This window comes from Plectropomus leopardus, chromosome 17 (genome assembly GCF_026936395.1).
Source record: "Plectropomus leopardus strain MGB_pleo_1.0 chromosome 17, ASM2693639v1, whole genome shotgun sequence".
Lineage (NCBI taxonomy): Eukaryota > Metazoa > Chordata > Actinopteri > Perciformes > Serranidae > Plectropomus > Plectropomus leopardus.
Window position 1 is genome coordinate 11092477 of NC_142192.1, and position 26499 is coordinate 11118975.

At 39.8% G+C, this 26499-nt stretch overlaps 1 protein-coding gene across 2 annotated transcripts in view; it reads left to right on the forward strand.

The window, feature by feature from the left end:
• The first annotated feature begins 206 nt into the window (after positions 1–206).
• Positions 207–26499, forward strand: part of hey1 (hes-related family bHLH transcription factor with YRPW motif 1) — a 59450-nt gene continuing 33157 nt past the window's right edge. The window contains exons 1-2 of one of the 2 annotated variants that reach the window (XM_042506698.2): positions 207–700; positions 24050–24211. The gene's annotated coding sequence lies outside the window, so the exon portion shown is untranslated. The remainder of the gene's footprint in view (positions 701–24049; positions 24212–26499) is intronic. The other variant, XM_088090495.1, reaches the window with a different exon arrangement.

The following is a 26499-nucleotide window of genomic DNA, read 5'->3' on the forward strand; positions in this document are numbered from 1 at the left end:
ATTTATATTCATATTATTTATAGTTTCCTTGGAACAAAGAAGGCATGACCCGCCCTACTTTGCCTTACTCTGCCCCTGATTGGCTTACCTTGACATTCTTACTCTAACCTTAACCAATCCAAGCAACGAAGGCAACAAGTACTAGCCAATCAGAAGGAGAGCAGGGCGGGTCTTGCCTTCTCTATCATAGGAAATACAAATTTACCGGCCTGGGCCCATGGCCTGGGCCAAATACATGGCCTCTGTTAGCAGTGTTTATGGTTAGCACAACAGGAATTCAGCAATGTAAAAAAAAAAAGGTTGCTTCCTTCTTATAGTCATATAATGCTTCACCCGGTGAGCACCAAAGTGACCAAAATTAAGCGCACCAACGATGTAACCGAAACAAAATGGAAACTAGCCTGACTGGGCTAACATGCTAAAGTGCTCACGGTTAGCGGGAGCTGCCGCCAGTGGGCCAACTTGTTCTTCACTGATAATCTTTTACTGTCAGCCAGATCTGTGAGGACTTTTTAATTTTTGGCAATAATTATACTCCGTGATATTACGATATTCGATTTAACAATTGTGAAATGTGGGAGCGCAGTGGGACCGAGAGCACGGACCGGCTAAATTAATGTTAGCCTGTGCTTTGGGAATGAAGGGGAAGATTGAGAAGGACTCGGCGGTGCAGACAGCTCACAGAGTCAAGTTCAGACTGGTGAGTACCACAAAAACCTCACTCACTCACTCACTCACTCACCTGCTACAGCGTGAGCTAAAGTGTGAGCTAAAGTGTGCATAAACCTGTTCTCTGTCCTTTGCCCTTTGGTTTCTGTTTGTATCTACAGCCGCTGTGCTGTTTGTCTTGCTTTATTTTGCAGTTGTTAAGACTTACCAGGTTAATTAGTTTGTGTATCTTAAGTTTGTTTTTTTTGCAACTGCTGCTGCTGCCCATTGACTTATTTATTGTTGATAATCTGTTATCTGGTTAATTTTAGTGAGGCCAAACTAATTTATAATAAGTTATAGGGGCTACTGGGATTGGTTGGCACACTTTTCACTCTGTCAGATTTCTCTTGAGTAATTAATCGAAAATTTAGAATGGAAAACATTAACTTTTTTTTGTCATTTTGCCATTGTCCAAACGGAATAAGTATAATAACAAAATAAACACTGTTTATATATTTTAAAAATATTTTAATCAGAATTGACCCAACTTTGTGATGAAACTATGTTATGTTCATCACAGACTTACAAATGTTACATAAAAATGTTTCTAAATCCTTTGTCTATTAACTAGAAGTAAAATGTTTCCAACAACTCTATCTTGCAGTTTTATAGTACATTTAGTCATCATTTTGATACAATAAAACTGAAATGCACCCTTACCAAAAAGTCGGTCTAAGTGACATCTGATAAAACATCTGATAGTGTGCCTGTCAGGACGTCTCAGCAGAGACATGTAAGTAAGGGTTTCCCAATGCAGATTTTAGCATAAAGCAAGAGCAAATGTCAGATTCTATTAGAATAGATGAAATGATGTGGATATAGGCTCCAAAATAACATGGATCTATTTTACTATTACTACTTAGTTGTTTTGCCACACAGTGCGAACTGTGTGGGGATTGCTGTAGTGTTTCGAGAATGGCAACAGTGTCCACTGACTGCCTGTACTCCAAACCGACAGTTTGCACAGTGACACAGTTCATACTGACACACCTGTGGTTAAAAGATAACAACAGGGTGACACAGCAAGCAGTCAAAGTGACTCTTTCCTGGGGACAATATGTTTTGAGAGATTTACTGACAGCTGCATCTACAAGTAAACCTTTGGAGGAAGAAAAAGAAATCAAACAACCTCCCAGTTTAATCATTTAATCATATTTAAATCTGATTTCCCTTTTTTAGATACTCCTCCTTGAATTGTGATCTTTATTTATTTCTGGATTCTGTTTTATTGGGATGAATGGGTGAATGGGTTTAAAAGACCATGAACTCACCCTCTCTATTAAAGCCAAAGTGCTGCCATCTGCTGTTAGGACTCGGGACTGAAATATCATTTTGCTTTTTGTCTCAGCTGACAGCAGGTGGCAGCACTCTCTTTGCATTTCTTCCTGCACAGTCAAACACTCAACACAGCTCCATAACTGTACCAGTTATGTAGTGAGACCACTGATGGAAGAATTGATCGAGGCATTGATGTAATACAGGTCTGGTAACACTTTGGTTGTGGTTTCCCTTTACACAAATTTGAAGTAATTCTTTCAGAAGAACACCAGAAAGTCATTTAAATGTATGAATCCTCAGTGATATGATCCTGGCTTAGATTTTGATTAACCCTTTGAAACCAGACCAAATTGGTTTGATTACTTTGAAAAACATGGGGAGAAGGCAAAGAGCAACTTATCAAGATGTGGCTCAAAAAATTAGTAAAAAAGTAACAAGAACATTGCCTTAACTCAAAACATAAACTTAAAGAACAAAAATAAACAGGTAAATGACCGGAAAAAGTGCTTTATCCACTTTTTTCTTCACCTTATTTTAGTGTTCATCAAGTCTCTTCTGCAGTAAGATTAACATCATGTAATGCATCCTCTTGTCGTGATGGCCCACCAGCAGATGGAGACATAAAATACTTGCATGCTGGCATGCTTTGCAGTGTATATGATATTCATTCACTGTGCAAAATAAGAAAAATACTTCAATTTAAGGTTCATGTTTTGTACATGTTCACATTGTCAATAATAACAAGAATTATATATATATGTGTATAGGTTTGTAATATCAGCAGAAGTCTGCATGTTGGCTGATTCCTGTGTCTTATTTTTAAGCCACTATCTACTTGTTATTGTGCATCGTTAAAGTCAAATCAGTTTGCTCAGGTTTCAAAGGGTTAAATTAAATTGGATGGTTAATGAGTAGTACAGGACTCACGTGAGGTTTTAGAGACAACCAAATGTAGCACAACATTTTTCCGAATTTTTTCCTGTTTGATCTCCTCATGCATCCTCATATTTAGACATCAGAGCCTTACACAGCGAAACCTTTGTACCTCTCAGGTAGTCGTGTCAAAACACTTAGGGCATGAAATCAGATTAGATCTTCCTATTCTGAAGCATGCATGAAAAGCATAACAAAACTTAAAATTCAGACACACACACCAATTTACACAGTCTGATTTTAGTATCTGATGGTAAATTTTTCTGTGACAATTTATCTACTGTTGTCTGAATGGCTGACTGCACAAGTTCCACCAGTTTGGCTGAAAACACACTGAAACAAATGAAGAATGCATTAAAAGTAAAATCCACTGATGTGTGTTTGTCACACTGATTTTCTGTGGTACACACAGTTCTCTAAGCTCAAACTGTGTGCAGACCTAAGTTTATTATACTGTGTTTATGTCCTCATGTGTTTGAGTGTATGCATACATACACAGAAGCAGTCATCAAACATTGGCGTTGTGGGCAACCACACACTGCTCTATTCTTTTCTCCGTGTGCGTGTTCACGTGCATGTGTGTGTGCACGAGCCTCCTTCCCATTCATGGGCCCTTTTGTGTGGGTGTCTGTCAGCGGTGTTGTCTGCAGGCAGGCCACCATTGTGTTGAACCACTGCTCCTTATTGACACAGGGCCCCTGGCGTTTCGTGTTCCCATGGCCCCCTGGCCACGGCGGACGGAAGGCTGAAACCGGAGCCCCGGACCCGGGGAGAGTTTGTTTGCACTCCCCTTTCTTTCCCCTGGTGCTCCTGGAGCTCATGTCCATGGGGACGGGGCTAAACGGATGGCGACATAGTGCAAGTGTGTGTGTTGTGAGGGGAAGTTTAGCTGTGTGTGTGTGTGGGCGTGTGTTTAGTGGGTTGGACATTAAAATATCTAAGGTGGAAAGACAGGTAATCATGTGGTCACAGCTGCAGCTGTTGACAAGGGAACCTCAGTGCCGCTTATTGTGTGGGTATGAAGTGTGTGCATGTGTGTATGGTTTTGACCTGTACATTATATCGGCCCACTGCTGTCCTCTCTAATGGCTCAGTGCTTCACAGCGAGGCCCTCAGAGGTCAAAGGGAGTGCAAACATTAATGGAGAAGATTATTCTCTGATCGCTATTATCTCCTCTGTGACCTGCTGTGACCCTGCGCTGGTGTCGAGACAAATCTGGCTCCCATGCACAAAGTGTTCTCAGCAGGACGGCTTAACAGTGCGCTGCACATGGCCCGCAGCTTTCATACTGACTGTGATGTGACAGAGCAACAGTTTGTACAACTGAACTGTTGTTATTCAAGACACATTGACAACTGAACTTGTTGTTTCTAGCTAATCTGTTCTCATCTTTGAAGGGCGCGCCACTGATTTTAAACATAGAGTTTTGTTTGTTTGTCATGGACAATGTATAACTGTCAAAACAGTTATACATTGTCTTCTGTGGCTCCTTGTTGTCAAAGTGTGAGGCTTGAAGTTTCAAATATTTAACAGAATGCCAGCATTATGAACTGGGTTTGAAATAAGAGGACATTTAACAGGAAGGCAAGTTCTGATGAAAGATCCCTGCAGTTGTGTTACATTAAGGAAAAATGTGGGATCCGTTGTTTTTGAAGGGCCTGAAAGTCAAAATAACTATGCCTCTGCTGCTTCATTGTGATTATTCTTTTTTAAAATGGGTCTCTTGCAGTACTTGTAATTAGGGATGTCCCCATCTGATCTCAAACATTGCTATCGGGGCGGATCAAGGCATATTTTGACTCATTGGGACCGGCTATATTTAGCTTATAGAGCGATCTGACCCTTTGTTTTATGTCAGCTGTCACACAAGTGTTTTACTTTCATACACAGCAATATGGAGCGCAACCTTTGTCAACACTCCTTTAGTGCGCCCTCTCTGTTTCTCCCCTCTGTTAAGCTCCCATGTGCGTGTAAGAGTAATGTCTGAATCCTGCCTGCTGCAATGTATTATATACCATAAAAAAATGCATTATGAGGCTGTTTATTTATGTTACCTACCTGAGTTATGAGCACTTTTTTCGTTTTAGCTCGGTGTGAGAGTCTCGCATTTTGTCTTCACCTATAGTGCACAGTGTTTCTCCACCCTGTGAGGAACAATTTCAATCACCACTGCAAGTTAAGCTAACATGATTTATGTATTAATGAAGCGTAATCCAACCAAAAGATGTGAGGATGACAAAAATAAACACTCAATAGAATATAGTTCATTCTCGTTAATCAGATACAAGCTGCAGCTAAGCAACAAGCATTCTCTTAAAGGGACAGACTCTCGCTGAGACAGGTTAAAAAGATTAAAGGGAGGGCTTGTCATTTTATACTTTATTTGATAACATAAATAAGTAATATTAATAAATTGGCAAACACATTGCAGAGCTACTCATTTATTTGTTATTGTCAAGCATATAGGTCATACATTGGATTGATCTGAATAACTTTAATAAGTTTGAAAGATCCTCAGGGGGAAAAAACATGATCTGGACATCCCTACTTGTAATACAAAATCACATGTGAACGTAACAATAATAATAAAAAAGCGGCAAATGAAGCACAGGTTTTTCAACTGTTTAGTGTTTCACTTCTTCAGTAAACATAAAGTGGAATAATGCATTCATGCCACCTTCTCCCCAAAAAATAAATGAATAAACAAATAAAGAACTATGAAAATATAACTTGACGGTCCAGTGTGTAAGAATTAGGTGGCTATATTAGTAGAAATGCAATATGTTTTCATTAGTTTGTAATAACCTGAAAATAAGAATCGTCATGTTTCCGCTACCTTTGAATGAGCCATTTGGGATCAGGGGCGAGACCTTGTCCACAGTCTGCCATGTTGCAGTGCCATGTCTCTACAGTAGCCAAGAATAGAAAAACCAAACACTGGCTCTAGTTAGGGCCATTCATGTTTTTGCACTTTTGAATTGGCCTCCATAGTTAGCAGCCCCTCCACCTCAGAGAAACACTGATTTAAATACAAAAGTGCTTTATTAAGTGCTTTTACCGATTTATATCAGCAATCAGGAAGAGACCTCACTGCTAGATGCCACTAAATCCTACAAACTGCTCTTGTAAAAGGATAAATAAAAGTTTTCACGACAAAAAAAAACAACTGCTCTTGTGTTTTTTCATGATCGGCATAATAATTTTGTAAATTTTTGCTTTTTGGAAAAACGAGCAGAATTGTTTTTGAAGTTAATGCATTACACTTCTGCAGAATTCTCCCATAGTGTCCCTGGTATTGTGAAGGAAAATAACTTGCAAACGTTTTTCGTATTTTATATTTGTTCTTATTATAAATCTTTTATTTTGTGTAATAAAGAATCATTTTGTGTCTTATGCCGTTTGGTGTGCCACTTTTTGTTTGACTTTTTTCAAAGTTGAACCAGTTTATGTCTTGGCAGTGACCTGAAACGGTAAAAGTAAAAGTACAGCACAGCCTTTGCTCTCATTGCTGAAATATAACCGGATCAAATACACTGTTAGAAAAAAAGGTTTTCTGTAAGAACTGTCATATGAAGGGAGAAAAAAAGAGCAACTCAGGGAGAGAGGTCCGTTACTTACTAAAATATCAGAGAACTTTTCAAAGGAGTGGCCAAGCAGGAGGGGGGTGATGGGAAACATTGGTCGATGAAATAAAACTTGTGTATGTGGGGGTGGAATTGCTCCATCCATCCGTCCATCCGGCTGTGTTTACAATGGAGCTCAGGGCAGCAGAGTGTATGTGTTTATGGCACACTGGCGGGCTTTGCTGTGTGAACCTGGCAGGGGCACACAAATAAATACACACACACACACACACACACACACACACACGAGGTAAAGGCATTACCATGTGAAAACGAGAGGGCAATTAAGATGTGGAGAGTTTACTGGCTTGTGGTATGGTGGCCTCTCTTTCTGTCCTTTTTCTTTTCAGACTCGCTTTATTTAGGGCCACCATCTCCAAGTCAAGGCCAACACGATAGATACACACACAAATTCGCACACACACATTGTGCATGGCAGTGTTGGTGCCAGATATAAATTTGCCGCCTCAGGCCTCCCTCTGTCTGGTGTCAACGGGTGACAGAAATGTGTGTGTTTCTGTTTACACATGAATATCTGTGTTTATGATTATGTCTGTTAAACCAGCCACACACACACACACACACACACACACTGTCATGTCGTGTTTGTACTCGCTTTTTATTTGTGGGATCACATAGTTTTTCTTTGATGTCATATTTGTGTGTGCGTGTGTGTGTGTGTGTGTGTGTGTGTGTGTGTGTGTGTGTGTGTGTGTGTGTGTGTTCCTGAGGGGCGCCTGCATCTGTTCATGACCGTGTGTTTGTTTATAAGCCGTGTGTGTGAGAATGTGTACACATTCTGCATCATCTCAGCGTGTGTCCCAGCGCGTCTTTGGTGTCAAGAAGTGACAACACGTGTGTGTTTGTGTGTGTGTGTATGCATGTGTGTGTGTGTGTGTCTGAGGGAAGGTGCTGGTTCCCACAGCACAGATCTAATTCAGCTGTAACTCAATCTCCGTGTGAGTGCCGCTCCTCCAGTGCTCTCCTCTCCCTCTGGAGTGTGTGTATGAGTGTGTATACGTGTGTGTGTGTGTGCGCGCGGTGCGGAGACATTTCCCCTCTCAGACCCCTTAGTATCAGTTTACTGTGTCAACGCCAGGAGCTTTACGGCAGCAGCAGCCACGTTCACACACACACAGAGACACCTTATACTTACTATTCAGACTTCTGGGAGGTTATGGTACACTGGTTATGTGTGTGTATTTGATGTGTATGTGTGTGTGTGGTTTGGATGAGACGTGACGTGATGCATGTCCTTCCAACAAGCAGAGAGCAAAGGACGGATTAAAAGGTGCTAAACTGTCACTTTTATAGATGTGTAAGGCCTTTTTTTTTAACAAAGATCCTTCAAAAAGAGTCCCAGTTACAGTTATTAGTATTTAATGAGACAGAGATCCAATATTTGAAATGGATATGCATTTACAATAAAAATAAAAATCTTCTGGTAATATTATGAATTTGAAATGTAACAAACTCCAACACAAAATTTCGCTTACATACCTTTAGCAAATGTTTAATCAAAACTGAAACTTTTCCGCCAACTTTTTTTTATAATAAAAATAAGAATAAAAAAATTATGAATAAAAATAGTGCCCTGAGGTTTTACAGAGTAAAAGTTCTTCCAATGCTGACTCTTTCTTTGCACTTTTTAATTAATTCATTTTATTGGTGATCATTAAAATACAACGCAGATACAGATAATCAGCAAAATGCCAAATAATCGGCCAGGCCAATAATCTGTCAACACTTTATTATTATTATTATTATTATTAATTATAGTATTATTACAGTTTACTCACAGTTTAAAAGTAATGCTATTTAAAACACGGAGTGGGTGCTTGTATGTATTTGACTAGCAAAAGCAGCAATCTGAAACAGGTTCAACTTTTTACCAGATGGCTCTGTTTTACTGTCCAGTCCTTCTGAGTGTGTCTCACATTCATTTATTTGAGGAGGGCATTCACAGCTTAATCATCTCCCTCCACATACCCATACAGTTGGGTTATTTACAGCGCAGAAACGGCTCAGCAGAATGACGGGCACATTGAAAGTAAAACCTAACCGTTCATTCTGCTGAGCCTAAAAGTTCACTTTCACTTACAAACTGCTCCTCTTATCCATCCATGTGATCTGATCAGCTTTGAACAGATTGACAGATGGGGTCTAATGGGTCCCAGTAAAGCTGGGTGATATGGTTTTAAAATAATATTGCGATATTTTGAGGCTATATTGCAATACTTGATATTTTTGTTCCTTAAACTAATATTAACCACTAAAATAAAAAAGGGGAGGTTGAAGGAGGTAGTGAATTAGCTTCAGACAGAAAACAAATCCAAACAGATGTGAGCGAGTGTGGGAGCGCTGTGTGTGTCTGTGTGTGTGTGTGTGTGTGTGTGTGTGTGTGTGTGTGTCTGTGTGTGAGAGAGTGTGTCTGTGTTTTTGTGCATTTAAAGAAAACATCACGAGGGATCAAGCAGGTCGAGAGTTGTGTGTGTGAGAGAGAGAGTAGCCAAGAGCAGTGTTTGTGTGAAAATAAATGTTTGTGTTTGTGTGTGCGTGCTGCTGTTCATGCAAATGCTGGAGTTTTTATGTTCTCTGTGTTTATACAGTCACTGGTGTGTATTCAGCACTTTGTTATTGTTGTATTCATGCAAGTGTGTGTGTATTGTGTACTGGCTCAATAGCATGCGGTAGACCAGGCAAGAGGAATGCTTGTTAACTGTGTAACTCTGTGTGTGTGTGTGTGTGTGTGTGTGTGTGTGTGTGTGTGTGTGTGTGTGTGTGTGTGTGCGCATGTGCGTGCTCTGGCCTGGAAGTTGGGATACTACTGTGGCTGAAGGTGTTGTTGTTGGTCTTATTAACAACTCATCCATCCTCTCCACCTCCCACACACACGCACACAGAGTTTAGTTTGTTATGTAAGCTGATGACTCTCAGTCCCAAGTAAGGACCTGAGTTTGTGTTGCAAAGTTTAGTACATGAGATCATATGTGCTCAAATGAAGGTCGTCAACCTATGAGATTTTAGGCATTGTATTAAGGGAATCTTTATGAGGATAGAATAGATAACTGACGGCAGGGTGGGGAAAAAAGTGCATCAAACATTAATTTCCTGCATGCCGATATTTTTTTGTGCATCAGTTGACGGTAGTCATTCTCTCAGTCATTCTGTATTCTGTAAGTCCTGTAAGTTCTGTAAGTCTTTGTACGACATTTGGAACGACATCCTGAGATACACACAGGCCATTGGTCAGCTTAAAACTGGAGTGTGCGAGCATGTGTGAGCATGTGCGTGTGTGCGTGTGTGTGTGTGTGTGTGTGTGTGTGTGTGTGTGTGTGTGTGTGTGTATAGACTTTACTTGTTGTATCTGGTCACAGACGCGACATTACTGTAGCACCCAACAATGACAAGAGCCAAGATGTCTGCTTGATTGGTTTTTAAAAGACCCACCCAAGAGACTGTTGTCCAGCCCTATTGGCTCCCAATTGTGTGTGTGTGTGTGTGTGTGTGTGAGTGTGTGTGAGAGAGAGAGAGAGAGAGAGAGAGAGAGAGAGAGAGAGAGAGAGAGTCGCCAGGCTCAGTATCCCTTGGGTCACCAAGCCCTTCATTCAGTCCAATGTTATCCTGCATGGCACTGCTTCCTGCTGCAGTTGTTCACTATAGAGCAGCGGCCACTCAGCGTGGAGTCGATTATTGAACAGAACAATCAAAGAAATAAAAGGCCGACAACATGCACGCACGGGGCTGAGACACACATGCACATTAGAAGCATGAGTAAACAATAATGTGAAGCGGTTGCTCCTGCCCTCTTCCTCTGAGTAAGAACAGTAACATCTTAGATTCTGTCTTTGTAAACACACATACAAACACACCCCGACAGGCACGGCTAGTCTCTTTCCACCAAAAAAAATGATCGGAGGTTTATTAACATAGGTTTATTTAGATGTTTGAAGCCAGTTAACATGCCAAAGTATTTTTGAATCAAATTTCATACAGGAGATACTAATAGGGACTTAAAAAGTTACACTGATGAACACTGCAGGTCAAAGGCCACATATCGATTAAGAAAACCAGACACTGAAATGGCAGCTCACAGAATACCACAAAAAAGCAGTTTGGTTGAATACCAACACACAAGGATTGGTGTCAGAACGAGGGTTGGTGTCACAGCACATGTTGTGGCATCATCAGATTGGTTGGAGTGGATAAGGAGAGCTGATTAAGTTAAAGTTGAAAAAATAAGCACATAAAAAGTAACCTCCCCGGCTCGTTGAGCCTTATAGGGTTGGTAGTATTAGTTGCCGTGGAGATAGGCGGATATGTAAAAGGCAGAGTGATGTTGATGGGAATAGGTGTGATACTGTGAATTGGTAGCACTAAACTGTTGTCTAAAATACAGTATATACCTTATATATCCCAAAATTTTGCCTTCCATCATTTGGAAAAACTATGAATTGGAAAAATTTAGATTTTAATCAGTCTGATTGGTGACGTTTTTTTTCTTCATATTATATCTTAAATGTCTTTTTTACTTGTTAATAAAACCTTGTATTTCCAGTTTACATTGTGGAGTTAATTGGTTTAAACACAACAGGTGGACAGTGCATGCTGTCATTGCAGTCACTTAGAGGGCAATCCCCCCCAGAAGTAAAGTAAATGCATACCCTGTGCGCAGTGATACATTGACGGGTAAGAAACTAGTTCTACTGTCATGAGCACGGGCCTTTCATTCTTGAATAGATGCATGTTTCCATTTGCGTGGTTTTTTTGGCGCATTATATTCGAGAAAAGGCACAGCTGATGTCTTCAACACAAAAACAATCTGGATTTCTAAGTAGCACAACAGGTAAGAAAGAAAAAAATATGCATTTTGGATTTTGGGGTAAACTGTTACTCTAACACAGGTAAATACTTCTGTAGTTGTGGATACTTCTGTGTTAAAGGAGTATTAGCATCTCAGTGTAACAAATACACACACACACACAAACACACACACACACACATACACACACACACACACACAAACACACACACACACGTAAGAGAGAGAGACAGAAAAAAGGGCTGAAGGGAAGAAGTAAACTTCTTTACATAGATTCCTAAAAAAAAATAGCACAATAACTCTCAAACACACTCAATTACGTAAGTACACAGTCTGTTTGGCAAATAAAGTGTCTTCACAAGTTAGTTTTCTCAGGCAATTTCATCCATGTTGTTGGTACACCTTGTTTTGAAAAATACTCTTACACTCCGTAACTTTATGAGTTTCAGTCGGCCGGACAATCACATTGACAAGATGAGGATCTGTGTAGTTAAGTATTGGGTGAAATCAAAAGCCACATGTAATGAAGCTTGTTGTTTTTTCCCTCTGGGAGCGACAGAGGAGACAGAAAACATAACAAGGTTTGAACTGAACACTGAGTCACTCGTTTATAAGTCAACTTGTTTCTCTTCTGAAGGCCCGCTGGCTCCTTTCCCAGTGTCTACTCCATGCCAGCTGTCCTCTCTCACACACGCGCACACACACACACACACACACACACACACACACACAGCAGTAAATATCAACACACCTATACACATTTACATATGCAGACTTGCATAGATAGCAGCCAAGAAGACGTGCACACACACATGTAAGCACATCTCATCTTGCTTAGACACCCACCCACACACACACGTACAGATGCATGTTGAGGAGCTCCTGTTTTCCCACCAGCTCGAGCTTGTGGGAAAATCCTTGCTGGTCAGTAATTGATTCCGCCCTGCCAGCTCCATTAGTTGTCTCACACACACGCACACACACATACACACACACACACACACAGACACGGTGGGCGAGATAAAGGCTGCGCAGACGTGCTCTCCTCCTATTCGTCATGCCACTTCTCCCTTTTTTAAAAAAACTTATTTGTTTTCAGATTTAAATTTATTCTATCTGCCTATTTGGCCAGTTATCCATTCATTCAGTCTCTGTTTGACATATTGTCTTTATTGAAAATGTCAATTAGCACTATTGCAACTTTTTTAAAAATTAGTTCATCAAACTTACCATGCCTTCTGCCTCTCCCACTGTACTCTACAAAAAATAATCAAGATGTATTTAAAGTAAATATAAATCCAGTTAAGTCCATTTTATATAAAAGTTAAATTTGCCTCAAAGGGCTTCACAGTATTTACAACATGTCATCCTTACACCTCAATTTGAATGAGAAAAACACAAAACATTTGAGACTTTAAGGACTTCCTGCCTACATAATAGTGTACATATCAGGTGTTGCCAGCTGGATTACACTATAGTAATCGTGTACCAAAAACATCCAATATAGTGATCAAAAATCAATACATTTAAATTTGGGAAAAAAGGCCATTTTGGGCCATCGGTAATTGTATCTTTTCATTTGTTGACCATCCATACATTTTTCTTTCCTTCTTTATATTCATTTCACCCTTATTTCTCCGTCCCCTCCCACTGACCCATTTCCCCTGTTATATCCAGAGTGACAGTGTGTGGTTGCTACCATCCAACCACCTGCTAGCACACACACACACACACGCACACACACACACACACACACACACACACACACACACACACACACACACACACACACAATTTGACCTTCATCCAAACCCCAAGCAAGCCCTACATAACCACCAGCACACCCAATGTGCTCAGACCACTGATAAACCCTCACATCATGTCCTGGAAGTGTACACCCACATGCTTTTCATCACACAAACAGGCACGCACTCTCACACAGACAAAGTGACATAGACACAGAAACAACAACACACCCGTACACACACAATCGCCACTTTTCCTTATCGTCACCGTTCCAACCGCTCCCTTTTATTATCACACAGCCCCGAGGCTCAGCAGCATCCAGTCTGGCCTCCATTCAGCACTTCATATCCCCGATGTACGGCCATTTACCATTCAGCTCACCGTTATCAATTACCATCATCGCCATTATTACCACAACTCCTCCACTTCAAAGGCCTCATCAAAGCCGTGTCATCAGGGGAAACTTTCACATGGGATACAGATTTTTATTTTGATGTTTTCACGTACAGAAAAACAACAAAGATAACTGTTTTAACTTTGGCATTCATTTTCATTCCAAAATGGGTTATCGGCTGTTTGAACCGCCCTCGTCTTATAAAGAGATTATTTTCTTCAGAGAAGAAAGAGACTTGACCTCTGAGTTTGAATTTAAGAAGTTTTTTACATTAAGTTTATAGTGCCGTTGTGTTTATTCCTGGGTGCAAACTGAAATGTCTGTGGTCTTGTTCACTTATTCTTTGATCATATGGTTCTTTAGTGTAAATTATAATAAAATAATTGTGCCAGTGTTAGACAGTATTTTACTCAGGCAAAGCTTACAAATGGATATTTCTTTTCTAATTAACCAACATTTAACATTTCAGAACATTTGCTTCTTTTGATAAATAAAAAAAAATGATTTTTTTAACTATTAAAAAATAGAAAAAAAAGAAAGAACATGCTTCTATTCCTTGAAGCAAATTATTAAAAAAAATGTTTTGGAATCAGTTCAAAAACAAGTTGTCATAGTATAAACAAAATTAAAATGATATCCAAATACTGATGATATCAAAGATAAGGAACAACTCATCAAAATGTTATTAAAAGTCTTATTAATATTTCAGATTTAAAATGCACTAATGTCAGTTAAATGTGCCCTAAGGAGTTTAACTGTAATTAAAACGTACACAGACGTAAACTGCTCAGACTAAGACACATTTAATATCGTCGTAAAAAACGTCTACAACTTACAGGTTATATTTTGTTTCGGATCAAAAATATAATTTTTGTGTAAAAATGTTTCGACGCTTTAATTGTGTAGTGTTACATTCCAATGTTTTTTTAACAGAGGTTTTTGCAAAAACAACTTATAAACATCAGAGTTTAAAGCAAGATGCTTACAAAAAAAGAAATGCCACCAAAGAAGCTTGAGAGTATGTTTTATATATTTATTTATTTGCAGCCTATTGACAAACTCTTAACATGCAATAAATAAATAAATAAATACAGTGATACAAAAATGAATTGGGAGTAGTCATATACATATTTTATAGTAATAATAATAGTTATTATTATTATTATTATTATTTATTTTTCTCCATGGTTGCAAAAAATTACGACAGTTCCTCGTTCGGCCAAAGAGGGAAGTTTGTCCCAAAGGTTGTCGCTGTATTTACACCCTAAAACTTAATGAAGGGTGCTTCATTCAGCTGTGAAGGTGACTACAAACAGAGTTACAGTCTGTGACAGAGTGGGAGTGAGGAGGGTCCAGTTTGAAAAAGGCCAGTTTAACATTATTTTTGTCTCTTAATTTTTCAGTTAAATGTTTGTCTTGTCATTCTTTGTTCCCCAGTTTAGCTTACAGTAAAAGTTAACCGCACAGTTAGAGGCAGTGTTTGTTATGCTATTTATTCATGCACAGTGACATTGTGAACCAGCGGGAAGTGTGTGTGTGTGTGTGTGTGTGTGTGTGTGTGTGTGTGTGTGTGTGTGTGTGTGTGTGTGTGTGTGTGTGTGTGTGTGTGTGTGTTTGGACTTGGCATGTAATGTGGTCACTCCTCTGCATGTGACCGTTGTACATTTATCAATTCAGACATGTGAACACACAGTAATAGGTGTATAGCGCTCTCTGTGTGTGTGCTTGTGTCAGACAGGGTGTGTGTGATGTTTAGGGAGGGTGGATAATTATGTCAATTATACTGCTGTCATGGCAAGGCTACACACACACACACACACACACGGGCCTGCCTGCGCTCTCCATTTGTTAGCTGTGAAATATTAATCACAGTCAGCTGCCAACCTGACAAGGAAAGGATGTAGAGCATGAAACCCTCTATGACACACATGCACACAGACATAAAACCTGCATCACAGACATCTACACATTCACATGCATATCAGTAACAGGTTCTTCTCAACACACACACACACACACCACCATCCATTCCTTATCAGTCTCAGCTCCTCTCGCCTGGGCATCTGTGAGTCTGTGGGTCGCAGCTGTCTGTAGGATTATAACTATCGAAGGATGATCCTTGAGGGCAGTGTGGTCATTGACCCGTCATGATGTGCCTGATGAGAGTAAAGACGTATGTTTATTTCTTCACTGTAGCCGAACGCCACTACACTTTGTCAATTCTAAGCTCTTGTTTAATGGAAGAGGTCAAGGTTTTCACCCTCTCTGATGAACCATAGAACCCATTCTTACATTAATACAACCACTGTTTATTGTTTTGTCATGACAGAGGCTTGTTTTTTTCTTATTAAACACAAACTTCATAGTCTTTACAATACTGCTGACCATTTTACAAAAGCATACTATAGGATTTTTAAGTTTTTCCTGTCTGGGTGGGAGCCACTGGTTTCATTTGATGCCAATATGAGAAGTTTTAAATCTTATTTACTTCGCCATTGAATAATACAGGGATAGTTTTACAGTATTGACGCGTGTTGGTGTTCAGGTGCTTGTGGGAAAGTCCACCCAGTATTTAGATGAATCACTTTAGTATTTATCAGACAAACTTTAGCTTCAAACTTTAAAGTGTAAAGTAAGGGTGTGGAGGTCATTGTGGTGAATGGGTGTGAGGTATGTCCTATTGTTGTTTACCGTCCTAACCTGCAATTAAAATTGCAATTCATTTACTTGCCTTTACTATTTTGCCTTGCCTAAACCATACCTCAACTACACTTGTCATTTGTTGTTGTTTTGTGTTTGCCTTAATCACAATCTTTCCCCAGCCATAGCCGTACCATAGTTGCCTTTGGCCAGGGGCCATGGATATTACTGTTGCCAATAGGCTGTGCTTATTGAAAATAGTTTCATTCAGATATCTTGAGGTTATAGTTTGAGAAGGTTTGCTCCCAGTAAATGTTTTGATTCATTACAATCACTGTACTCCTTGAAACTAAAAAACTGTATATCTGTCTTTTCTTGCAAAAGAATAACAAAACTATTTAAAGAACAAAACATCTCCTAACATGTACAGATACATAACACTTTAAAACTGGATTGTTGTGGAACTCAACATTTTAACTGTACCAGTATTATTCTGTGCACATCAGATAATCAGGAACATTATCTGTAAACTAAGAAAGCCAAGTATTTCAATATGCAGGTCCTGAACTCTGTTGACATAGTTTTGAAATAGCCTATACACTTCAACAGCATAAGCAAACTAGGGCTGGGTTAAACGATTATTTTTGTAATCGATTAATCTAGAAAATAGTTTTTCGATGCATCGATTAATCTAACGATTCATTTTTAAATCTGATTCGATTCGATTTCGATTCGATTATCGATTATCTCCCCATAATTTGACCTATATAGCAATTAATGCTAATTTATCTCCATGAATAAAAAACATATTTCTTCTTTCCAATATATTTTTATTATAAAGTTCAAAAATGAATTGTATTGAACAATACAACAATAAAGTGCACACAGTTGTAGTGCAATGGAATCCTATAATAAAACAATAAAATAAAACTTTCTTTCAATAAATAAAACTGCAAAAAACACAATCTGAACCAACATCTTATCAACATAAAATAAATAAAAAATAACAGCAGCGGCTGCATCAGCTGCAATTTACAAAACAACACAATGTGTGACAGCAGCAACTTAGCCTAATCATTTAAATCTGTGAAATAAATAACAAATAAATTCAAGTATTAGGCCTATTACAGTTAAGTGAACAGTAGTTTAACTTTTAGTAGTTACTGGAGCTCCCAGGACTTTACAAAGAATAATAAAATAAATAAAAAATTATTTCAATAAATAAAACTGCACAAAAAACACAATCTGAATCAAAATATAAATAGGAGTGTGTGTCTGTGTCAGTTAAAAAAAAGTGTGTCAGCAAGAGGCGAGTGTGTGAGGGGTGTGTGTGTGTGTTTGAGTGGGCACATGTTCTGTGTGTGCGAGGCTGGAGCACAAGTTACGTGGTGCGGTTTGGATGAATGACGGGGTTAATCATTACTGTAGCAACAGAACCAAAAAAGTCGCTTGAACGCGGAGTCGAGTCTCTGTCTGTCTGACGCGCTGACGTAACCAAACCAAAAAAACGCCAAAACAAATACGCTTCATTTGAAGGTTCTCTAACAATTACAAACAAGGAAAGAAAAAAAGTTTAAAACTTACGGTGTCTTCTCCTCCACACAAGCTCCCGGGTGCCTCCTCTTAAGGTGCTGGTGCATCGCGGTAGTGCTTTTATGGTACGCCATCTCTATCTTGCACAGGTCACAGACCACCGAATCATTCCCTTTAGGTGTAAAGTGCTCCCATACTTTTGACATCTTATTACAACATCTTTTCTTCTCCCCCGACTCGCTGCTACTCGATGCCGCGGCCGGCGCCATTTTTTGATTCTGAGTGACGACACATCGACGTGCAGTTCTTGCACGTCGATGTGTCGTCACTCAGAATCATTTTTTTGCGTCGACGTCATCGATGACATCGACGCGTCGTCCCAGCCCTAAAGCAAACTTTACTGAAATTCAGTTATGGCTTTTGGGTTTGTTTTACCACACCAAGGTTTTCAGTGGCCCCATTTGGCCACCCCTATAAAAATTCTGGGGGTGCCACTATCTTTTGCATGTGTTGTTGGAAAAAAGACACCTAAAACACTTGGCATTGAATATTACAAAATTACAAAATGTATCGTTGGCATAATAAGAGGTTTCATTGCTGAACATCGAAGTTCTTCCCTGGTGGTGTATCCCTGCTTATGTTGGGGGTAAAACATTCACTGGTTTTGTCAAACTAAGAAGCCAAACATAAATAAAACATTGAAATTGCAACATAGCTAATAGGTATGCAATAGTTTCTTCCATTAAAATATCTGCTGGCTCCCAACTGCATCACATCAAGTTTGAAGCTGGCCTTAAAATAGTGCTGACATGAACCTGCGGCTGACTGGAAGGTTGGAAAAAACGCCTTTGTCACTCCAAAATGCTGTACTGTGCTTTGGAAAAATGGTTTGCAGTAATGTTCACAATTTGTAGTTAATGGGCTAAAACATGAAACACACTGTTAGGGTCCCTTGAAGTGGTGTGGAGCTACCCAAGGTGACCGGCTCCGTTCCACCTAAAAAAAAAAAAAAAAACAACACTCAGAGTATGGAGAACTGACGGCTGAGGCATATATGGTACCTCTGCATGCCCCCTTTCACAGCGTGTGACATGGGAACAACCAAGGCTGTTTTAAATCACGGGCCTAACCACTGGCTGCTCAGACGGGGGGGGGGTGTTCCTGGATACTTAGCATTCCTACACAGACTGAGGACTGTGAGAACCAAAAGACATGGGCAGAAATATTCTTAGATCTGGAAAGTCTGGAAAAATTGATGTTCTGTGTGTGTGTGTGTGTGTGTGTGTGTGTGTGTGTGGTTGTGTGGGTGAAATACATATGTAGGCAAACACATAAGGTGTTTATCTGCACGTCCCAGTAGTTACCGTTCTTACGTCTGCTAAGCTTTCCACTCTCACATGGGACATGATGCAGTTTACGATAATAACAGTAGTAAATTTACTGTTGAAATACTTAGACATTTCTGAAACAATGAGTCCTTCTTGATTTCAGACAGTCATTAACAAAAGCAGGCTTTCCATTTCTAACCGGTGACCCTTTCCTGACCTTGTCCCTGGAAGATGTTATCAGCAGTAGCTAGCTGGCTAATTAAAGTAATGCTAACTCCGTGAAGTGGATGAAAACAATGTTTTTACTGGCTTTTAATGTTTCTAGCCCTACGGTCAGCGGTCATAATTACACACTGATGTTTGATGTTTACATACATGTTGCATCACACAGGCACAATCCATGTAGAAGACCAGAAAATAAAGAAACAGAATTGTTCTTATTGCGGTGTAGAGCTAGTTCTATTATGACAAATATGATATTAAAAAATGTCTCTTTTTTTCTTTCTAGCACATCCCTGTTTTCCATGCCTGTTTGTGTTTTTTATAGATTGTATGAAAATAATAGACATAGTGACAGTGACGTCACTCATTGGTTTATGGACTTCTGTTTTGAAGTGTTTAATTTGGTATTTTGGCCAACGCCATCTTGGATATTTGGAGCCCGAAGCTACTATATTTGGACAAATTTAAATGGGCGAGTTATGTAAAATTCAGTGACATAGTCCATCTCTCCCTCCTTCCCACAGGTTGGAGGGATGAAGGGGAAATTAGACCAAAACCTTTTTTTTGTACCAGGCTGTTACCATGTTTTGCTGTAAAGTTGGGCATTTTAACGTGGGTATCCCTGACTTGCTTTTGGAGCCAGCCTCAATGTCTTTAGCAACGTAACCCTATCTTGAGTAATTTCAGCTGAGGTTGCAGGAAAGTAAACTTCTCCAAATTCGAAGAGCAGCACTGACCCGCAAACATTACCCTGAACACTGACAGCATCCATGAACATGGAAGTAATAATATAGGGGGTGTTACTGTAGATAGCAAGATGGTGGGTCCGATATGCTACAATTGTAGTTTAGGTTAAAGCAGATATACCCTGTAAAAATAATTTTTTTTTACACATTTGCTGTTGTTTTGTTTGTCTTTTGGAAAGAAACACTCATTAGATGTCAAGCACCTCTCTTACTTAACGCTTGACAGGCCAAGTTACGGTTGCTAAACCATGATTAGACAATTGTTCTTTAGAGGAGTGGTTTATAGAAAGGTCATTAGACTAATGAGAGGAGTCTTTTTTCCTTTTTATCTCTTTGTCATATTCAACACTAACTAATCATTACAACACAGGTCAGAACAATTACACAACACAGTGTGTGTATGTGTGTATGTGTGTGTGCATGTGTGTATGTGTGTGTTGTCCATTTATGTGCATTTATGACATCGTCCTCACTGAGGGTTGTGGGTGTCTTCCTATTGATGTCTTATCATCATTTAACCATCACTGAGAGGGGTAACAGGATCACTGGGGTCCTGACAGCTGAGTGTGCCCACTTTCCCATGCTGTCAGGGGTCAAAGGTCACCGTGCAGCTAGTGCCACAGTTGTTACGACCCCCGCACACAAGGCCTCTCCTGTGTGGCTGTACGCATTGCTGGTTGCATGCGTACAGGCTGAAACAGGGGAGGGGCCTTGACGGACTGTGTGTGTGTGTGTGTGTGTGTGTGTGTGTGTGTGTGTGTGTGTGTGTGTGTGTGTGTGTGTGTGTGTGTGTGTGTGTGTGTGTGTGTGTGTGTGTGAATGTAACTAAACAATGACTCGCTCAAACCAGGCCATGCAAAAGTTGTGTGAGCATGTATGTGTGTGCACAAGGCAACTGGTAGCCTCAGCAACTATGCGCATGGCCTTGTGAAGGTTCATGAGGCCTCTTGTTTGTTTAAAGTGATTGACATACTGTGTGTGTATGTGTGCATGTGTGTGTGTGTGTGTGTGTGTGTGCCCTCTCCTGCTTCCCTACAGCTCTTTGAACTGTTGGCATTCGGTATTGGAAGCTTCCTGCTTTTCTTCCAGATGAAAATACACCGACCTTCATTTGTTTTTCTTACCAGCGTTGTTTAGGTGACCACATCTCCACTCCTGGGGCGAAGAGAATATTTCAAACCCCAAAGTTCAAAAACACACGTCAAACCCCTCCGACTTGACATGGTGCGCTTGAACTCCTTTCATTCGTCCTTCTGTTCCGTTGGGGAAGATGTTTGAAACAAACTTGGTGAGGGCGGATAATCAGTGCAGGTGCAGGTGAGGTTTCGTTATTGGCACTGTTTGTCCTGCCAGGTGGACGGCGGTATGTTGGTGCAGTACAAGATGAGTTGTAAGCTCTTTAGTGTACTCTGTTAAGCTGTTTTGGCACCTGGGAAGGCAGTGTATGTGAAGCTTTTGATGTAGCGACTCCACCCAAAGGGCAAACCATCACCTCGACTCCACTATGGCTGCAAGTAGGATCTTGAATAAGTTTGTAATTGTTTTTTTTGGAGCTGCCAGTTTGTTAAACTCAAGTGAGGACTGAATGTGTCACTGCAGGCTGCATTTTGATAATTTATCAAAATGTTCTTTATTGCCATAGGAAAGAAAACATTAAATAAAAGCATGTGTGTGAATGGTTAAAGGTCAGCTTTATCATATTATCAAACGCAGGCTTTGAGAGACAGGTGGCTTTTTGCAGCTAAGCCTCACCGCACGTCAAACCGGATGGGTGCAAACGCGTTTGATTGTTAATGTGTGGGGAGCCAGCTTCGGAAAGGCTTTCAGGCCTAAACCTCAATGCTTCAGTGTTAAACTGTGTTGTAATCCCACAGTGTTTAGCTGTGATCCGGCTGGATTTAGTCTGCTAAAGCTGAGCAGAGGTGCAGGTGCCAGCTGATAAGACCTGGGATTCACACAGATAATGAGAAAGTAGGAGGGGTGGGAGAGAAAGAGCAAGCTTGGTGACTTGAGAGAAAGTTATATTGTGTGGATGTATTTGCATTAGCTCACTTAGAGAGTAAAGATCAAGGTCAGTGTTTGTCACACATCTAAAAATCTGTGACATTATTTGCTTTTATTGAGTTTAACAATAAAAGCAAATAATAATCAAGAAGTCAGTAACACAGGTGAGCACACATCGTCTGAGACATGTTTTGGAGCGATAGTACAAATTATTATTGGTCATGATAAAAAAAATATATGTTGACTGATGCAATATGTATTAGTCAGAGTAGGGCAGTTTTACACTATTATTCTGCATTTGATTTGGAAGCATGTTACACCACTTTTTTTTTTCTTTTTTTTTTTTTACATTTTTCAGGTTTGCAAGCAACAATTATTACGTTGCTATCACTATGATGTTTTCACAAATGTATGTTGCAGAGGTATATATTACTTTTTTAGAAAAAAAGCAAGATACTTTTCTTATGTTCTTATGTTTCCTTTAGGTATTGTACTTTTACAACCTATTCGTAATCCATACACATGTACCCCAACTGTAGATGGGTTTAGTGTTTCAGCCACAGACAGTGATCTTAAGCATCAGCTCCACCAAGCAGTTTGGTTCAGTTCAGTTTGGTACACATTAGAGTGGTTATTTTTGCGTTTCTGATGTGAAAAATGAAGAGCCACTTCACACATTTCCCATTTTTGTCATCCCTCTGTTGAGGTACCTGGCACATGGAAACAGTACTAAAAGTTGGAGCCAGAAACACTGCAGTCACTATTTGCTCTTGCTCGAAAAGGACTCAATGCACAAACCCACTATCCAGGCCCTCCAGGATTTTGTGATGCTGCAGTCACAACAATTCAAGCAAATTTAGCCCCTCATTTCATTTCACTGCGGAAACATTGCTTTAAATGTAGACAGGGTTGTTACTGGGTAGTGATAGTCACATCCCTGCTCTATCCACTTCATGCTGTATTTTTGGGCGATGCAGAGGAATGTCTGCACCTTGGTAATCACAGAACGACACAGCATCATTTTCAAAACTAAAAGAACAGGCTGGAATGTTAAGAGTCCCTTCGCAATTAATGGGATATTTAAATAATAGTCGCTTTGAGCATTCAGTTCTTATGGGTCCAGTGATGATTCTCCTTGAACAATCAACAGTATGCAGTGTTTCTGGCTCCACTTTTATTATTGGATCAGTGTGCTCAGTCACTCAACAAAGAGCTGATGAAAAAACAGTAAGCCTTAATGTGGCTCTACTGGTACCATCCACAAGACAACGGAAACACAAAAATAATCATTCTAACAAGTAACAAACTAAAATGAACTGAATCAGACATCTTGATAAAAACAAGGCTAAAATAGCAAAATCGTGTCTTACTGGCTGTTCCTGCTTAAAATATTAATTTGATTAAATGTGATCAATGGAGAGTTTCTCCTCTCTGTTTCTCCTTTTTCCAAAAGCCCCATGAACCAGTTTTTTTCAAGAGAAAAATCCCTTGACAGAAACCCCCAGAGGGGCAGAGACCCAAAGCTTTCAAGAGAGTCTTGGCAACATTTAAATGTGCAAAGGTTTTACTTAACACCTCAAAAATAACCTGTAAAAATCACAAAAGCTCACAGTCTCTGACACAATTGTAACACAACACAAATCTTTGCAAAGATTTCAACGATGATACAATCTTGACCCAAAGTTTTAAATTAGTGTATGTGATTGTGATTGTTGTGTATTGTTGAAATTCTGTGACGCAAGGTCACAAAGAATTCGTGGTTGTAATTACAAATGAAAAACTCTAACTTGCTAATAAGATTTTAAAATAAAAGCCTTAATCGACTGTTCATTAGAATATGAATGTAAACCAGGAAACCCTAAACGAAAGGAGAGAAGGAAGAAAAGGAAAAGGAAAGGTGATGATGGCTGATAAACAAAAAGTGCAATCTGAGAAAAGTGAGAGGACAAAGACAGAGGAGAGCACAGAAACTCCAGGGCATCGTTCCCATCCCTTTGAGAAAGTGTATTGTAGACAGTAATCCCGTGTTATGACAGTGACATAGTCCATCTCTCCCTCCTTCCCACAGGTTGGAGGGATGAGTCAGACGATGGGGAAAACAAAGCAGCAGGCAGGAACCTGCAAGGATTACACTCTCATCATGTGGAAACCAGACACCGCAACCGGAGCTACTGCAGCCCGCTCAGTGACGAGATGCACGGTACTACTGTTTGTCTGGCTCCGTGAGTGTGTAAGTGTGTAGGCATATTGTGCTGTGTGTATATTTTCTCTGTATTTACTTGCTTATAAACCGAATCAATCAAGGCAAGAAAAAGCTGTATTTGGAAGTAAATAGTGACACATCTTTTGTTGTCTATTAAAAACACATCAGTGCACGACAGTTTTGCACTGGGTGACGGTTAAATCCCACTGGATAAAAACCCACAAATGCACGCTAAAATCGGGTGTTGGTCACATATCGGAAAGGTTACAATCAGCATTAACTCCCGTATCAATTGCAGTAGTCATGGCTGTTTATCATCTCCAGAGCCAATCGGCTTCGATCGGCAGTTATTGAAATTCAACACCCGCGTGGACATGCTAATTTTAGCCCTTTTGCCACACGATGCAATGACGTGATGCCACAAAATACTCTGTCTCTGTCCAAATAATGCTCAAACATTGTTAAATGTCAGCACTTAGTTTGACAGAGAGACTGCATGAGTAATAGATATAAAACAAGCAACCACTGTAACATTTTTACTGGCCTCCATGCTGCTCCTGACTGTTTATGAGCCTGTTTTTTCAGGGGGCATGTGACATTGAAAGTGATACACCAGGAAAAAAACAAACAAATAGAAAGACATACTTTACTACATTAATGGAAATGGGCAAGGAGACCATCAGCTATTATTAACAGGTTTTCCCAGGTTTCAAAAAACCTCATACTTGTTTATTTTGCTGGAAAAAGGATATTACATAATAAGCTGCCATAAATATTCACTGGAGCAACAAATTTACATTAATCCACAGCTGAAAATAGTTCCAAAGAAATAAACCATTTACTCCAGTTCGAGTAACATTTGCTTACGTCTACAGTGCACAGTTGCTTTGGTTTTGTTTTTTCAGGAAAATTGTTGAGAAGAAACTGATAAACAACTTTAGTATTACTGTGCAGTGTATTGATTTTCCCATTCCACACTGATTCATAATTTTACCATTTGTCATGAAATTGTATTTCTTATGAAAAGCATATTTTGTTTTCACAAAATTCATTCGGCAATAATCTCTACTTAGGATAAAGCATAACTTTCTGTGACTATTTGTAAAACGCAATATGAAAATATTGTTATATGGCTTAAATTTTGGCAGAAGCATGACACCAAATTCTGGGCCCTGTGTATAAGCGTTCCCTTTCCTTTCTGTCTTTCTTTTTTGGAATTTGGATTTCTCATTCTTGTAAGGACATCACAGTGTACGCTGGTGCTTCAGCAGCATAAGCAGTCACTCGGCTCTAACTGCCTTTAGAGATGAATGTTAGTGCAGGGGTGGACTAAACCATTTTACTTCTTTAAGGGGTGAGAGGGGCCTCAGAGAACCTCCAGTATTTTTTATACAGAGTTCAGTCTTTCAAATAGTATATTTATCCAATTTAAATTTAGTTATGGCACTAATTACTTGGAAATAAAGAAGTGCAAACAAACCCAAACTTTATATTCCTTTCCCTCCCACTACATCACTCCTAAATTTTGATAAAGAAAAAAAACCCTTTGATTTCAATATTACAAAACTGTTATATTGTTAGAATATAAATGTTGTATGACCAGTACTGCAGTGGGTAAAAACTGAGATGGCTGTGATATATTTCATGAGCGTAAACAATATAATTGATGCCCTCTCTTGCATAAATTCTCGGGTGCATGAGCCTCGTCGCTGGAAACATCGCAAAAAAACAATACCAAAAACAATACCAAAACATTCAATTTTCTTCAACCTCCCTGTGAGAAAGTAAACCTCTGCACAAACTCTCTCAGGTTTTCTGTTTTCCTAAACGCTGAAATAAACGGGCTCCTAAAAATAGCTGAATAAACTATGAGACAGCAGCTCTGCAGGGTTTGCAGACCCACATGGCTTTTAAGGCAACGGGGCTTTCCAGGGTGGTTTGCACAGGGTACACACAGACACACACACACACACACACACACACACACACACACACACACACACACACACACACACATTCTCCATGGTGCATTAGGGTCACGCTTGTCTTATGTAAAACACAGCTACCCACAGAGAACTTCAGGGCCCGGGACCAACCTGCCCTGATGTTCACATGTGCTGAAGTGGAGCGTTGTGTGTCTGTGTGTTTTCAGAAGTTTTTGTAACAGCTCGGGTGTGTGTGGCACATTGTGAGTGATTATGTGTGTGTGTTTTGTTTTGGTGTAATGTGCTTGGCCAGTAAAAGAGCTGTGGCGACAGTAATTAGACGGTGATGGTTTATCGAGGTTCCCACATCACCTCAGTCCCAAACTCTCC